This window comes from Octopus sinensis, linkage group LG19 (assembly GCF_006345805.1).
Source record: "Octopus sinensis linkage group LG19, ASM634580v1, whole genome shotgun sequence".
NCBI lineage: Eukaryota > Metazoa > Mollusca > Cephalopoda > Octopoda > Octopodidae > Octopus > Octopus sinensis.
This window is the reverse complement of record NC_043015.1, coordinates 41,805,216-41,822,715: the sequence shown is the minus strand read 5'-3', so window position 1 is coordinate 41,822,715 and position 17,500 is coordinate 41,805,216. Positions and strand designations below refer to the sequence as shown.

Here is a 17,500-nt window from a genome sequence, read left to right as displayed (position 1 = left end):
CTCTAATGTTGCACAGTCAAATGACAGGCTTTAAAAAAGTATTTTAAAAAACCTCTTAGTTTCACAGAAATTGAAAATGTAAATCTATCCATAATAATGACGAATGTTTGAATTCTGGAGATATAAAGAGAGATTTAATACCATATAGATTTCTGGTGCATCTAAGTTAAGTACCTCATTCATGTGAATTCAACAGAACTCACTTGAAACTTAATTACTTTTACTATATATATATATATATATATATATATATATGGGGTTTGTTTCGGTTTTCATCTGCTAAATCCACTTATAAGGCTTTTGTCAGCCCGAGGCTATTATAGTGCAAGACACTTGCCTATGGTGCCACGCAGTCGGAGTGAACCGGGAACCATGTGGTTAAGAAGCAAGCTTCATACCACACGGCATACTTGCCTTATTTATGGGTGTACACAAAATCTATGTAATGCTAAATCGTTTTATTGCGTTTGAAATAGATTTCAAAGTTTATGGGTCGCGTTATACACGAGGTTAATATTTACAGTATTGTATTCTGGCTTGGATCAGCGATGATCCATAAATATTAAAATATACATGGTGTGCGATGATCATAGGACTTCACATAATCGAATTAGTTCTGGCGAAAGATCAATCGCTGAGAACAATATACTTCATTTTGTTTATTCTTTTCTTATTTAATCAATGTAGAACAAGTTTTAAAACAAAGATGAATGCAATCTTATTAGAAAGATATAATGGCAATGAGTTCTTGTGAAGTTTGGCATCGTTTTAGGGTTTCGGGGTCACACGTTATTACCCCCCTTTTAGGTTTCAGATGCTAAACAATGATGTAGCCTTGTGCAGAGAATATTTCGGACAGCATATATATCGATTCTATCTATCTATCTATCTATCTATCTATCTATCTATCTATCTATCTATCTATCTATCTATCTATCTATCTATCTATCTATCTATCTATCTATCTATCTATCTATCTATCTATCTATCCATCCATCCATCCATCCATCCATCCATCCATCCATCCATCCATCCATCCATCTATCTATCTATCTATGTCTAACTATATGCGTGGTTATGTGTGTGATATTTATATATATATATATATATATATATATATATATATGTTCGTATGTGTGCGAGTGTGTGTGTGTGTGTTATTGTTTTGTGTTTGTCACCTCCGCTAAACGTCCGACAACCAGTGTTTGTTTATTTGCGTCCATTTAACTTAGCGGTTCGGTAAAAAAAAACCTGTAGTAGAAGCAGCAGACTCTATGAACACAGAGACACACACACATGGAAGAGAAAATAACCGCTGGAGCCGATTTGTTCGGCTAAAACTCTTCAAGATGCTCGCCCATCATGGCCGCAGTTCAATGGCTGAAACAATTAAGTCGGTAAAGAAAAAAAATAAAAGAAAGGTAAAATGACAGACAACGTCGACAGGGTCTGCTGTGGAAATAAACAAGTTCTGATCCTATAAAACATCAGCAAATGAAATATTTTATATTCATCGAAAAACAATCTCCGATATGACAATGGAGAAGATTGCTGTTGATACAGAACTGTCGATGTGGTTTTAATAAATGTGATACAAGCAGGCTACATGATGGCGATGAGAAACTTATGCTCGAGCGAATAATGGATCAGGTTGTCAGTAAATGTTTTGTCCGATTAGGGAGCAATCTTTTGCGAGAATGCAATGAAGATATTTGGTAAGATATTTGCAATGGTAGCGTTTATTTATTTATTTATTATTATTTTAATATTCAATGGCTCTGTGTTCAGTCAGAAGTTTGTGATCATGGATTGACAGAATTGGTCTCAACGCTTAATGACATTCCAACATGCTTACACAAACAGACACACACAAACATTCACACAGACACACACACACACACACATGCACACAAACACACACTCACACAAACACACACACACACACACACACACATACACATGTATGTATGTACGTCATTGTTCAGTTTTATTTCAAGATTTCTTGCCAATAGAGAAAGAGCTGGTTTCTAACCTGAATCCAAGGCTCCTTCATTGGAATTTCAGCATCAACCACAGGGTATTTTTGTATGTATGTATGTATGTATGTATGTAGATATGTATGTATGTAGGTATGTATGTGTGCGTATGTATGTGTGTATGTATGTATGTGTGTGTATATATGTGTGTATGTAAGTATGTAGGTATGTATGTGTGTATGTATGTATGTGTGTGTATGTATGTAGGTATGTATGTGTGTATGTATGTATGTGTGCAGATTTGTATGTTTTGCTTTATGTATGTATACTCATGTATATAGTTGGATATCTAGACGTGCTCATATATATTTGACCGATAAACTTCTGGAAAGTTTTACAGAATTTTACAGTTCCTGTGATGGCTTGGATCTGTAGTCTCCGAGTCAGCTTTCTCCTTTCCGGTTTTGAGAAGCTTAATTTCTCAAGATTGGTATTTAGGTAGTGTGTTGCATATCCCAGGCACCCAATAATTACAGGTATAAACGTGAGGTTCTAACCTGGTTGGAGTAACTGCAGATTTCTCAACTTAGTGTATGTATGTATATAGGTATGTATGTATTTATCTGTGCATGCATGTATGCATGTGCATATATATTCTGGGAATATTATTTGCAGAGTAATTATATATGAAAACAGATGATTGGGGAAAATCGCGGGTGGGGAGGGACCATTATTTATTCACCATTACACACGTTTCCTTTACTAATAGGAGTTACAAAATTGTACATGAAGTAGAAAACATGTAAGACTTCTCGCATTAGAAGTTCTTCAGACAGAGAATCAAATAATGCAATATTTACCTTTGAATGAAGCCCTTATATTTCGTTAGAAACCAGGAATCACATGAGGAGTTGGAAACGAAAATAACCGGGAAAGAAAATAGTTGGGAAAGAGAGTAAAGAGCAAATCTGGTGGGAAGAAAAGGAAGATCGAGTTAGCGATTGGAGGAAAAAGTGTATATACATACGGGCACCTTCATCAATATACATACGTAAATCTCCACATATACAAACGCTCGCACACACGCACATGTAGAAATTTGGATAGACATATACATATCCACAACATATACACATACACAGCAACACACAACAAACAAACGCATACACCCACTCGCACACACATACATACATTCACTTATATATATATATATATATATATATATACATACATATATATGTGTATATATATATATATATGTATTGATAGATAGATAGATGTGAGTATATATGTATACAGATATGTAGATATATATGTAAGTATATATATATATATATATATGTATATATATATACACATATATGTATATATGCTATTAAGTTAGACATGGCCTGGGCCAATAATGGCCGAAACCTATCAAAGTATCAAAGTATCAAAGTATACATACATATATGTATATATATATATATATTGTATATATATACATACATATATATATATATATATTATTATATACATACATATATATATACATACATATATGTATATATATATAATATATATATACGTAAATATCCACCTATGCACACACACACAACACATATGCATACACTCACACATATAATATATATATATATTATATTATATAAGTTTAACAATTAAGGATAATCTCTTAATAAGGGATCTTAACAAGAATTATCGGGTAGCTAGCGTGAAAACCTCATAAAAGAAAAGAATCCGAAAATAATTTTTTCTTTTGAACAAATTAATTATATCTATATTGTATAGAGGGCATTATTACACAAATGCCTCACACTAGGAGGGACAAAGTCATTACTACCAAAAATTATACTAATCATACCCAAATGCAGTTTTTCAAAGCAAGACATTTAAAAATGAATTATGTTCTGTATCACCGTGATTTCACATACAACTTGCGTCTAATGATCGTCAGCAGAACTGATTCTGAATACATCATAAATAAACTACCAACCTTACGTAGCGGAGACGAACAGACAACTGCTCACTCCGGCCAAGCACATGGAATGTTTATAAATCATATATCCGGTAAATGGCGGGCTTTTTACGAACTGCATGTCGGGTAATGAAAAGTATTTCGGAATAAGTTTAACAATTAAGGATAATCTTCTTATAAGGATCTTAACAAGAAATTATCGGGTAGCTAGCGTGAAAACCTCATAAAAGAAAAGAATCCGAAAATAATTTTTTCTTTTGAACAAATTAATTATATCTATATTGTATAGAGGGCATTATTACACATAAATGCCTCACACTAGGAGGGACAAAGTCATTACTACCAAAAATTATACTAATCATACCCAAATCATACCCGCCATTTACCGGATATATGATTTATAAACATTCCATGTGCTTGGCCGGAGTGAGCAGTTGTCTGTTCGTCTCCGCTACGTAAGGTTGGTAGTTTATTTATGATGTATTCAGAATCAGTTCTGCTGACGATCATTAGACGCAAGTTGTATGTGAAATCACGGTGATACAGAACATAATTCATTTTTAAATGTCTTGCTTTGAAAAACTGCATTTGGGTATGATTAGTATAATTTTTGGTAGTAATGACTTTGTCCCTCCTAGTGTGAGGCATTTATGTGTAATAATGCCCTCTATACAATATATATATATATATATATATATATATACATACGCACTCAAACACACAGTGACATCGCAAATGTAAATAGGTACGATCATATCTTTTTTTTCTTGTCTGACAGTTACATTTCTATAAACAAAACAAAATAATGTCATTTCAAGTACAGAAAACATTTAGTCTAGCATTCAGCAGACAAGCCCGGTCGGCGTAATTTGTAATAGTACAACTTGTTTGGCATCGCAGCAACGAAAAGCGACCATAGACACAACACGGTAGAAACGTTAGCACGCCGGGCGAAATGCTTAGCGGTATTTCGGCTGCGTTACGTTGTGAGTTCAAATTCCGCCGAGGTCGACTTTGCCTTTCATCCTTTCGGGGTCGATAAATTAAGTACCAGTTACGCACTGGGGTCGATGTAATCGACTTAATACCTATGTCTGTCCTTGTTTGTCCCCTCTGTGTTTAGCCCCTTGTGGGTAATAAAGAAATAGGTATAATGAGGCGTGTGTCTATGGACTTTTGAGGTGACTCATTCTTTATGTCTGTCTGTCAGTCTCTCTCTCTCCCTTCTCCATCTCTCTCTGTCACTCTCTCTCTCTCTCTCTATATATATATTATATATATATATATTGGGTTGTCTGGAAAGTTCGTGCCGAGTTTTTAAAGGAAAGAAAAGGGTCAATAAATACTTGCCATTACATTTTTAATCAACCAAATAATAACCATTTTGTTGCACAATGCACTTCCATCTTTCCTTTAACTTGAAAATACCATCTTCCCCGAATTGAGGTGGTTTCATGGCAAAGAATTCATGAAACAAAGGTATCTGTTTACGCCATCCAAAGTATTGAAATTTTTTACCATTAAGACTATTCTGCAGAGACCTGAATAAGCGGAAATCCGAAGAAGGTATATCTGGGGAATATGGATGGTAGGGTAATACATCCCAGCCGAGCTGCACCCATTTTTGTCTACAGTACAGTACTGTACTGTACTCTAGTTTTATTTATTAATTTATTAATTTTTAGTTGTGGAAATGCTCATTTCATTACAGAAATAATTAAAATCTCAAAAGAATATAAATAGCTACCGGTCGCAGAAACCCGCGATATACTGAAGAGTCCGCGATAGGTATGCCGCGATATGGTGAGGGATTATTGTACATATATACACATAGGCGCAGGAGTGGCTAGTGGTAAGAAGCTTGCTTATCAGCCAAATGGGCAAGTGTTTTCTACTATAGCCTCAGGCCGACCAAAGCCATGTGAATGGATTTGGTAGACGGAAACTGAAAGAAGCCCGTCGTGTATATATATATATGTATTTGTTATTTGTGTCTGTATTTGTCCTCTCACCATCGCTTAACAACTGATGTTGGTGTGTTTACGTCTCCATACCTTACAGCGATAGAATAAGTAATAGGCTTACAAATTATAAATCCTGGGTTCAATTTCTTCTACTAAAGGTGGTGCTCCAGCATGGCCGCAGTGAACAAGTAAAGGAACAAAAAAATAAGAAGAAACCCATTTGCATGCCTATAGGTATTCTAATTATTACATTTTTTATATATTTTCAGGTGGTATTATCCAAGACGAATCAACCATTATGACGCACCAAAAACGACGACGAACAAATGAAATCAACTACATGACAAATGCTTTCGTTCCCGTTGTCAAACGAAGATGGTCGGCCGTGCGCATGCTCGCCGATTCTTGCTGTCGATCAAACTGTGACATTTTCAAAATTTGCCCCTGACGAAAGCAACGTAGTCCTACCTACCTCCACTAGCAACGATGGCGTACCTCTTGTTGCCAAGTTTATCCATCACAACGACATCCAAACAACCATTGTTATGAAATTCCCTCCTCTCTCTCTCTCTTCCTCTCTCTCAAACTGCTGCTTAACCTTTGTTCTTGATAACTGCTGTATTTCAAATGCCATTTAGCGATCATGTTACCCAAATGTTCAGTATATCTGCTGCTCCTTTGAACCTTTAATTGTGTAAAAAAAATAATAAAAGACCATTAAATTATGAAAGAAATTGCCAAAATGATTCTGTCGTTTTTTGTGTTTTTTATTAATAATTTCAAAGCGTAGTTAACTGTAATTAAAACATTTTTCTACATTACTTAAGACATCTTTTTTAGGCGCAGGTATGGCTATGTATAAGCACGAAGGCTCGTGTCTTAGTGGTGAAGGGTATTCGGCGTACGATCGTTAAGTCCGTGATTTCGAATCTCGGCAGCGCATTGTGTTGTTGATCAAGGCACTCTATTTCACATTGCTCAATTTCACGTCCATTCAGCTGGTAAAAGATGCCTTCTACTATAGTTCCGGACCAACTACTGCCTCATGAATGAGTTAGATAGGTGGAAACTGCGTGGAAATCCATCGTCTATATATATATATATACAGAGTAGAGGAAATTGAAAATGCAAATTCTAGGCAGTCAAACATATTCCTGAACGCATAAATGAAAATATTCAATCATTGTAATTGAGTCGTATATATTTATACTCATTAGCATAAATCATGCATGTAGAGGCGTAAAAATTCTCCAAGGGTATAAAGAATAAAACCAAACATACGTAAAAATATAGAAATATAAAAACATATAGAAATACATATAAAATTATATATAAATAAAATTCACATGTAAGGAGCTGTGCGTGGTAAGTATAGGAACTGCAAAACCAACATATAGTACTGATGATAAGGAAAACGAAGAATTCGAACCTTCAAAGTTTCTGCTTGGTTTATTCATAGTAATTGTCCGACACGTGTTACGATCGTATCAATTACAAATTGCTACATTTTTATATGAAGGGATTTATGCATAATTTGCACGATCTCTTCAGGGTAAATATTTATTTCTTTACTATAAATATATATTTCTTTACTTCTTCAGGGTAAATATTGTTCCTGCTATTAATTTGAATCAGGCTTGGTAGTTGTAATAGTAAATCTTGTTTTAGTCGAATGAATCGACCCCAGTATCTATTTTTCCTTTTAAGTTTAGCACTTGTTCTATCGGTCTCTGTTACCAAATCGCTATGTTACAGGGGTGGCATAAACACACCAACACCGCGGTTATCAAACGGTAACGAGGGACAAACAGAAACATAAAGACAAACACACATGCACACATATGGGCGATGGGTTGATTTCAGTTCCCACCTACCAAATCCACTCACAAGGCGTTGATCGACCCGAGGCTGCTATAGTAGAAGACGCTTGCCGAAGGTGCCACACATTGGGATTGAAACGGGAACCGTGTGGTTGGGAAGCAAACTTCCTACCACACAGCCACACCTGCGCCTATGTCTTTGTTGTGAAGAAAGAAGAATAAATATTGAGTTGTGGAAGAATTCATTAAATCAGAAATATTTGATAAACAATTTCACTCTTCTCTTACGTCGTCGATATCGTATCCCTATAATGCATTATAATTTTTATTTTGTAAGTAAATACGCTTTTTGTATCTTGTTGACTCTTGCGATTAAAAAGCATGATAATTAAAGAATAAATAAAGCATAATAATTAAAGAAAAATTAAAAAAAAATTTGGCATTGAATGGCTTGTGGTTTTTGTTCCAATACATATGTGCTGTGTTCAAATCCTGCTGAGATCAAGTTAGCATTTTATTCCATTGGGGTTGATAAGATATATGTGTTTCAAATTTTGTCACAAGGCCAGCAATTTCAGAGGAGGAGGTAAGTCAATTATATCAACCCCAGTACGCAACTGGTACATATTTTATCGACTCCGAAAGGATGAAAGGCAAATAAGTTTTCGGAGGAATTTCAAATCAGACCGTAAAAACGGGCAAACTGCCCCTAAGTACTTTGTCGGCGTGCTAACGATTCTTCCGTCTTTGATTGGGGGTCCATAATATATATATATTCTTTTCAGCTATAGGCACAAGGCCTGAAATTTTGGGGAAGTGGGGGCTAGTCGATTATATCGACACCAGTCCTCAACTGGTACCTATATTATTGACCCCGAAGGGTGAAAGGCAAAGTCTACTCAGGCGGATTTTGAACTCAGAACACGAAGACTGATGAAATGCTGCTAAGCATTTTGTCCAGGGTGCTAACAATTCTTTTCTACTCTAGGCACAAAGCCCAAAATTTTAGGGGATGGGGCCAGTCGATTAGATCTACCCCATTACGCAACTGGCACTTAATTTACCGACTCCAAAAGGATGAAAGGCAAAGTCGACATCAGCGGAATTTGAACTCAGAACGTAAGGACAGACGAAAGACCGCTAAGCATTTTGAACGGGGTGTTAATGTTTCCGCCAGCACGCTGTCTGTGTAGAAACAATTAGATTTATTTATTTTTATTTCTTTATAGCCCACAGGGGACTAAACATAGAGGGGACAAACACGGTCAGACAAACGGATTAAGTCGATTACATTGACCCCAGTGCGTAACTGGTACTTATTCAATCCGGGCGAAATGCCTAGCGGTATTTCGTCTGCCGTTACGCTCTGAGTTCAAATTCCGCCGAGGTCGACTTTCATCCTTTCGAGGTCCATAAATTAAGATCCAGTTACGCACTGGGGCCGATATAATCGACTTAATCCGTTTGTCTGTCCTTGTTTGTCCTCTCTGTGTTTAGTTCCTTGTGGTTAGTAAAGAAATAGGTACTTATTCAATCGAACCGAAAGGATGAAAGGCAAAGTCGACCTCGGCGGAATTTGAACTCCGAACGCAACGGCAGATGTTAAGCATTTCGCCCGGCGTGCTAACGGTTCTGTCAGCTCGCCGCCTCAGTGAAACAATACCCGTCCATGGAGACAGCATCTTCGACAGAACTTTTATTATATTTTATGTGTATTTCAAACACACAACACTTGTTTACCTAAGGATCGGTCCTAAACCAAAACACCTGAAGCTATTGTTTTCTTTCGACTATTTCAATGTTTGTGCGTGTGCGCGAAACAGCATCTGTATATATATAGAGAGAGAGAGATAGATGTGTGTGTGTGCATTTACACACACACACACACGCATGCATACACACACACGCACACGCACACACACAGAGAAGCAAGCACTTCTTTTGTCTGAATGCTCTAAAAATAAATGATTTTCGATTTAATGAGACAAGAAAAAATTTTTACACAGAAAGGCAAACACGAAATATGTCCCCATTTACTACCTCTCTCCGCCACCTCCTCCTCCTCCTCCTTGTCTACCATCTCTCTTCCTTCCCCTCCTCCACTCCCTATTTCCCCTACGACCAACCTGTTTAATGTTCTGCCATTGGTAATCACAATACTAAAAGTTCTCTGACAGGTTCGCCTTTAATCCGCTTCTATTTCGACGCTGTTTTACAAAAACAAAAAAAAGAACAATAACAAAAACAAAAACACTCTGTTCTTGCTGGAATCTATTTTAAAGTCTTCCATATTTACATAGCATTGCATCACCTTTCTTTCGAGGGGAGGCGGAGCATTATTAAGATTAATCCCCTGATCTTGAGGTACTAATTGATATTTCATCCGTGTAGCTGTATTGTAATAAATTTGCTTAACAACCACACGGTCTGGGGTTTAATACCAATGCGTGGCACCTTTGCTGTCTTCTACAGAAGCCGCGGGCTGACCAGACCCTTGTGAGTAGATACAGTGAACGATACAGCTGCGGAGACTCATAGACAGGATTACAAGTTTCTGTTTCAACAATACGAGGATCGTCCTACTGTTTGCACAGCTTCTCGTGACCCTCTGTTGCCATTCAGTTCTATTATGAATTTAAACTTGAAGTTTACGTCACATTTAGTCTTTCTTTAGCTGATAGCACAACTATGAACTTCCTTTCAACCCTTTTGCATCCGTTGTAGTTACTATCTACATAGGGGTTGGTGATCATGACCGTTGACGTTCTAGTGTCCCTCCGCTCAATATCAATGTAAGAAGCATTGTTGGCTCAATTCAGTTCTCCTGCTGTTTCTTCCCAATCTGCCACGGTGCAGTCCTATGGCTTCGCCGTCTCCCTGGCAGCTTGGTTGAACGGTTGTTATGCAAAACGGCCTGGTCGTCACTCCGTACATAATCAGCTATACCCGATTTATCAATATGTCCTTGTGTCACAGCTTTGAGATGTTCGTCTACCCTTATTTTGAGGGGGACAATAAACTGTCCATAGCCTGTCTACCCTATGTGAAAGGCCCCTCCGAAAAGATACAAAAGATTGGGGCCCAAATGACATCAGGACAGTATTCAAGAGTAATACAGTACTTCGCAAATATCTCCTTCGAGTAAAATCACCAATAGAAGAGAATATGACCAAAGACTGCGTGTATTCTATCACATGCAGCTGTGGTAGGTTATAGAAAGACGAAACATGCTGCTCCCTCAAAATAAGGGTAGACGAACTTCGCAAAGCTGTGTCACGAGAAGATATTGATAAAACGGGTATAGCTGATCATGTATGGAAAAATGGAGACCACCTACCCCTGTGGGATGAAATTAAAATAATAGACAGAGAACACCACTGGAAAATAAGAAAACTAAAAGAGGCAGCACATATGCTAGGACATAATAACCTCCTAAGGAGACCGAGTGCAGATTTGAGCAGCATATGGGAACCAGTATTAAGAAAGGATAGGAAAATATTAGATTTATAAGCCGCTTCGCAACAGATTCATCATATATATGTATACGTACACACACACACACACACACACGCATATATATATATATATATATATATATATGTACATATGGATATATGGGTACAGGACGTCACCAAACAGTAAACGACATGAAATACGAAAACAAATGAGTTGAGTACACAAACAATGGGAGAATCAAATGGAAACCAGGACAAGTAACATAAAGAACGACCCTTCATCAGTTGTTGGCTGCCTATCTACTCCTCCTCTCGAGCTGCAGATTGCATCCACAATCAGCTAGAGGAAGCTTCCTCTTGGAGTTAAAAATGGTGGTGACGTCGGTTCGTACGGAAGAGCCATGCTGAAGTGGAGACAAACATTAATTTCCAGTATAGTTACTGCTTTCATCTCTTATTGAGATTTTCTAACTAGCTATTTATACGTTTTGTGTTTTCATTCAAAATGGAGACAGATATCGTTCCCCCATGTGATCGGCTTGAAAAATTGTTTAGCTTTATAAAATATTTTTTTTCTACATGAAACCAATGGTAGCCTTAATACACACACAGGGAAACAAAATATCTGCGAATGCAGTGTTGAGTACTCACTTTCGTTGTTCGACATTTACTTTACGTATATATATATATATACTTTATTCAAAAGCAGCAGAAATATAACAAAAGCTGTTACTCAGAGTTTCACGTTCCCGTTCATCGGACAGTTGACGAACGGGAACGTGAAACCAAAACTGTCCGACGAACGGGAACGTGAAACTCTGAGTAACAGCTTTTGTTATATTTCTGCTGCTTTTAAATAAAGCATATTACTCTACCTCTGGTATTTGAGTACTCTTTTACCCACCTTGTTTCACATTTATGTGCTTACTCCGGTATATATATATATATATATATATATATATACATACATGTACATGCTTATGTACATACGTACTTGCACACAGAGACTCATGTGACAGGCTTCCATGCAGTTTCCTTCAGTTATTTTCACTCATAGTGCATTAGACGTTCCAAGGCTATAGTAAAATACATTTGCCCTCGATACCGCTCTGTGGGACTGAACACGAAATCAGGCTGTCGCGAAGCGAATTCCTTAATCCCTACCACGAAACTCAAAATCAAGAAAAAGAAAATAAATGAACAGAAAAATGACTTACTCTTTTACTTGTTTCAGTCATTCGACTGCGGCCATGCTGGAGCACCGCCTTTAATCGAGCAACTCGACCCCGGGACTTATTCTGTTGTAAGCCCAGTACTTATTCTATCGGTCTCTTTTGCCGAACTGTTAAGTGACGGGGACATAAACACACCAACATCGGTTGTCAAGCGATGTTGGGGGGACAAACACAGACACACAAACATACACACACGCATATATATATATATACATATATACATATACATATATACGACGGGCTTCTTTCAGTTTCCGTCTACCAAATCCACTCACAAGGGTTTGGTCGGCCCGAGGCTATAGTAGAAGACACTTGCCCAAGGTGCCACGCAGTGGGACTGAACCCGGAACCATGTGGTTGGTAAACAAGCTACTTACCACACAGTCACTCCTGCGCCTGAAGAATTTGATGAAGAATTTTTGTTTGTCAAACAACTGTGTGCCGGTACCCAGAATGGACTGATCCGAAACGGCGCTTTTGCACGAATCTTGCCTATCCTACTATAAAGATCTGATAAGGAGCTAATTGTGTGTTTCGTTTTCTTAAAGGGGTCGTGTAAGAATAGTATTATAATAATAACCTCTGCTTATACTGCTGGGATGTAAATGTTTTAAAACTGAACACAACGGAAGCGCTTTGTCCATTTCGACATCTCAATAATAATAATTTATAAAGACATAAAAATGCAATGTGAAAATTTCAAAGATAAAACCAAAAATAGAAGCCCGAATGCAATATGAAGTGAGAATTTTTACCTTTATCTAACTTAATAATTTGACGCACACACACACATTTATATGTGTTTATACATATATATTTATATGAGAGTGTTTGTTTGTGTGTGTGTGTGTATCTGTGCATATGTATGCATGTATGTATGTGTATACGTGTGCATCTGTATGTGTGTGTATATATATATATATATATATATATATATATATATAATATATATATACATACATACACATACATACGTACATACATACACACACACTTTTACAATTATATATTTGTATCCATACACACAATCACACATAGATATTTTTATATATGTATGCACGTTTGTGTACGTACGTGTGTGTGTATGTGTGTTTGTTTGTGTGTGTGTGTGTGTGTGTGTGTGTATGTGTGTGTGTGTGTGTGTGTGTGTGATAACCACGTTCTGAAAATGAATAATGAACAAAGACGTTAAGTTTTATATCCAGGTGATATTTGATTTAATATATAACTTAATATATTTTATTAACATCTTTGCTATACGCCAAAAATGCGTTGTAAATAATTTATAAAAATAATACCAACTCCACAAATCATTGCTAGAATAATATTTGTTAAATAAAAATAACGATTATTATTAAGATAGATGTTACAGAATCCATTATCTTCGTAGAAACACAAATTCTTAAAAGAAATGAATTTCATTTCCACTAGCGAAAGTCGGAACTTGAAGAAGCATCAACAGTAGTTGTAGCTATGCCGTAAGACCATACTTAGGGAACGTGACTGTATGTATCAAATACTGCCTAATACATAAATAGGTAAATATTGCGTTGTCCGTAAAGTTCGTGACGATTTTAAAAGGCAAGAAAAAGGTCAATAAATACTTGCCATTACATTTTTCATCAACCAAATATGAACCATTTTGTTGCACAATGCGTCTCCATCTTTCCTTTAACTTGAAAATACTCTCCTCCCAGAATTGAGGTGGTTTCATGGTAAAGAATTCATCACGGTGTCTTTTTACGTCATCCAAGGAAATGAAATTTTTACCATTCAGACTATTCTGCAGAGATCTGAATAAGTGGAAATCTGAAGGAGCAACCTCTGGTGAATATGGAGGTTGGGGTAACACTTCCCAGCCGAGCTGCAGAAATTTTTGTCTGATTGCCAAAGCATCAAGTGCCGAAAATGAACTTTCTTATCTTCCATTTTAAAGGATTACAGAATTAACACAGGTTATAGGAACATAAACCTTCTTCCACAAAAAGATAGCTTAAACTGTGCTCTAAATGATGTAATCAAATGAAATTTTTACCATTCAGACTATTCTGCAGAGATCTGAATAAGTGGAAATCTGAAGGAGCAACCTCTGGTGAATATGGAGGTTGGGGTAACACTTCCCAGCCGAGCTGCAGAAATTTTTGTCTGATTGCCAAAGCATCAAGTGCCGAAAATGAACTTTCTTATCTTCCATTTTAAAGGATTACAGAATTAACACAGGTTATAGGAACATAAACCTTCTTCCACAAAAAGATAGCTTAAACTGTGCTCTAAATGATGTAATCAAATCCTATTTTATGAACTCAGCCATGTTCTAAAATAAGTCGAAAGATAAGCTACTATAAATCGGCGTGAACTTTCCGGACAACCCAATATATCCAGCTTTGTGTTTGATGGTCAGATCCGGTCTAAAGAGGCCAACAGAAGCAAACGCATTCACGTTACATAGAGATGGTATTCACCACAAAGCATACCATAGCCGCGGTCGAGTATGATCTGGTAGCACACGCCACTTTCGCTAAATGTTAAGGAAACGCTTCGATATTAGTTTCAAGTACCTATGTAGTGGTGATCAGCAATTGATATCTCGGCACCCAGATTCATTTAAATAACATTTACATACGCAGAAACAGGTCTCTGAAACTCCTCCTCGAAAGGGATCCCACAGTAGTTCTAAAAATAATTATTATTTTCTAATTTTGACACAAAGTCAGCAATTTCTAACGAGAAGGGCAAAAAAGAAGAAATCAACCATATTGCTCAACTGGTACTTGTTTTATGGACCCTGAAATTCAGAAAGGTAAAGTCCACCTCGGCAGAGTTTCATCTCAGAAAATAAAGACGGACGAAATGTCGGCAAGCATTTTACCTAGAAAACTAACGATGCAGCCAGCTCGCCGCCTTAATGATGATGATGATAATATTAATGGTGATTATGGTGGATAATTTGTGAAAATGTTTTCTGAAACATCAATTTCTCAGTAATAGAAGTCTATAGAAAATATGTAATAAAGTATATTTTACTTAAAGAAAATCAGCGTCTACAAAGAAACTATACATATATCATTGTATATACGTGTGTATATGTATGTATGTATGTATGTATGTATGTATGTATGTATGTATGTATGTATGTATGTATGTATGTATGTATGTATATATATATATATTTACAGGCACATGTACACACAATGATATATAAGTCATTATTGTGTTGCTGTGCGTTAATTGTTCGCGTGTTCTTGGTTTATTTTCTGTCAGTTTGCGTTGAGTAAAAGTCGATTTATACCAGGAAACAGTTTTATTATAAATGTTGATGTTTTAAAAACGATTATACTACAGGTCAACGATTTAGCATTTCGTTCACGTGAACGATAGACCAGTTAGAAATAATAGCGAAATCTCTTTCAAATCACACCCTACCTATTTCTTTACTACCCACAAGGGGCTAAACACAGAGGGGACAAACAAGGACAGAGAAACGGATTAAGTCGATTATATCGACCCCAGTGCGTAACTGGTACTTAATTTATCGACCCCGAAAGGATGAAAGGCAAAGTCGACCTCGGCGGAATTTGAACTCAGAACGTAACGGCAGACGAAATACCGCTAAGCATTTGGTCCGGTGTGCTTAACGTTTCTGCCAGCTCGCCGCCCAAATCACACCCTACCATCATAAGACAGACATCAAGGGATATATGTATAGTTATGGTGTATGCTGCAAAGATCGTAGTAGAGTTCAGTATAAAACTCGTCCACATTCAGATTTACCCTGTGCCATCGAGTAGTAGTAATATACGTACTTCCAGGTTTGTGTGAGGGCTTCTGTTGTCTGTTATTATCTTGCCCTGAATTTGAGGAGAGTTATGAAATAAGAACCGAAACAAGGGTTATTGGTAACATCTATTTATCAGAAGAACAAAATATGATGGAGCAGTTCACAGAGAAGATATTACATGGGTACCCAGAAAAGGGACTGATTATGGCAAAGGCATGGATTACGGACATGTTTACCACAACCCTATTTGAAGGCTACATCCGTGCAATTCTCGAACAACAGATCCTCACCAATTATCTACAGCATGAAATCAAAAACATTGGTTTGTCTATGTCTCTGTGACGCAGCGATTCGGCAACAGACACCGATATAATGAGTGCCACGCTTAAGAAACATGTTCCGAAGAGACCGATAGAATAAGTATTAGGCTTACAACGAATATATATATATATATGTAATATAAATTAGAGATAAAACCACTATTACGCAACTCAATACTCCCTAATATTATTATTATTATTATTATTATTATTATTATTATTATTATTATTATTATTATTATATATATAGATATATATACACACACAGACACGTATAGATATATATATACTCTTTACATGTTTCAGTCATTTGACTGCGGCCATGCTGGGGCACCGCCTTTAGTCGAGCAAATCGTCCCCAGGACTTATTCTTTGGAAGCCTAGTACTTATTCTATCCGTCTCTTTTGCCAAACGTAAACACGCCAGCATCGGTTACCAAAGGATGTTGGGTGGGTGGGAGGAACAAACACAAACACAAATACGCACACACACACACACACACACACACACACACACATACATATATATGACGGGCTTGTTTTAGTGTCCGTCTACCAAATCCACTTACAAGGCTTTGGTCGCCCGAGGCTATAGTATATATATGTATATTATATACATATATAAATACAATTATATGTATATATATGTATCATATTATAATATATAATATATTATTATATATATAATATATATATATATATATATATATATGTATATGTATGTATGTATATAAGCAGTTGGCTTAGTATGCGATATGAAATATTAAGTAAAAAAGCGTAAGAGATATATAAATAACGAAAACCGAACCACGCTTTAAACTACAAAAAATATAAAAAAGAACATGGCGATGTATTTATCATGTTAATAATCAGATATTTATTGTTATTGTTGTTGTTGTTCTTATTGTTGCTGTTGTTAAAGTGTTTGGTGTTGTTAATGTTGTTGTTGTTGCCGATGTTGATGTTATGTTGCTCTC

At 36.5% G+C, this 17,500-nt stretch overlaps 1 long non-coding RNA gene across 1 annotated transcript in view; it reads left to right on the top strand.

Annotated features, from left to right (window-relative positions):
- The window catches only part of LOC118767137, a 16,688-nt gene extending 10,030 nt beyond the window's left edge, over positions 1-6,658 (top strand). Inside the window, exon 3 of the long non-coding RNA XR_005003036.1 lies at positions 6,185-6,658. This is a non-coding gene — a long non-coding RNA (uncharacterized LOC118767137). The remainder of the gene's footprint in view (positions 1-6,184) is intronic.
- The last annotated feature ends 10,842 nt before the right edge of the window (positions 6,659-17,500 follow it).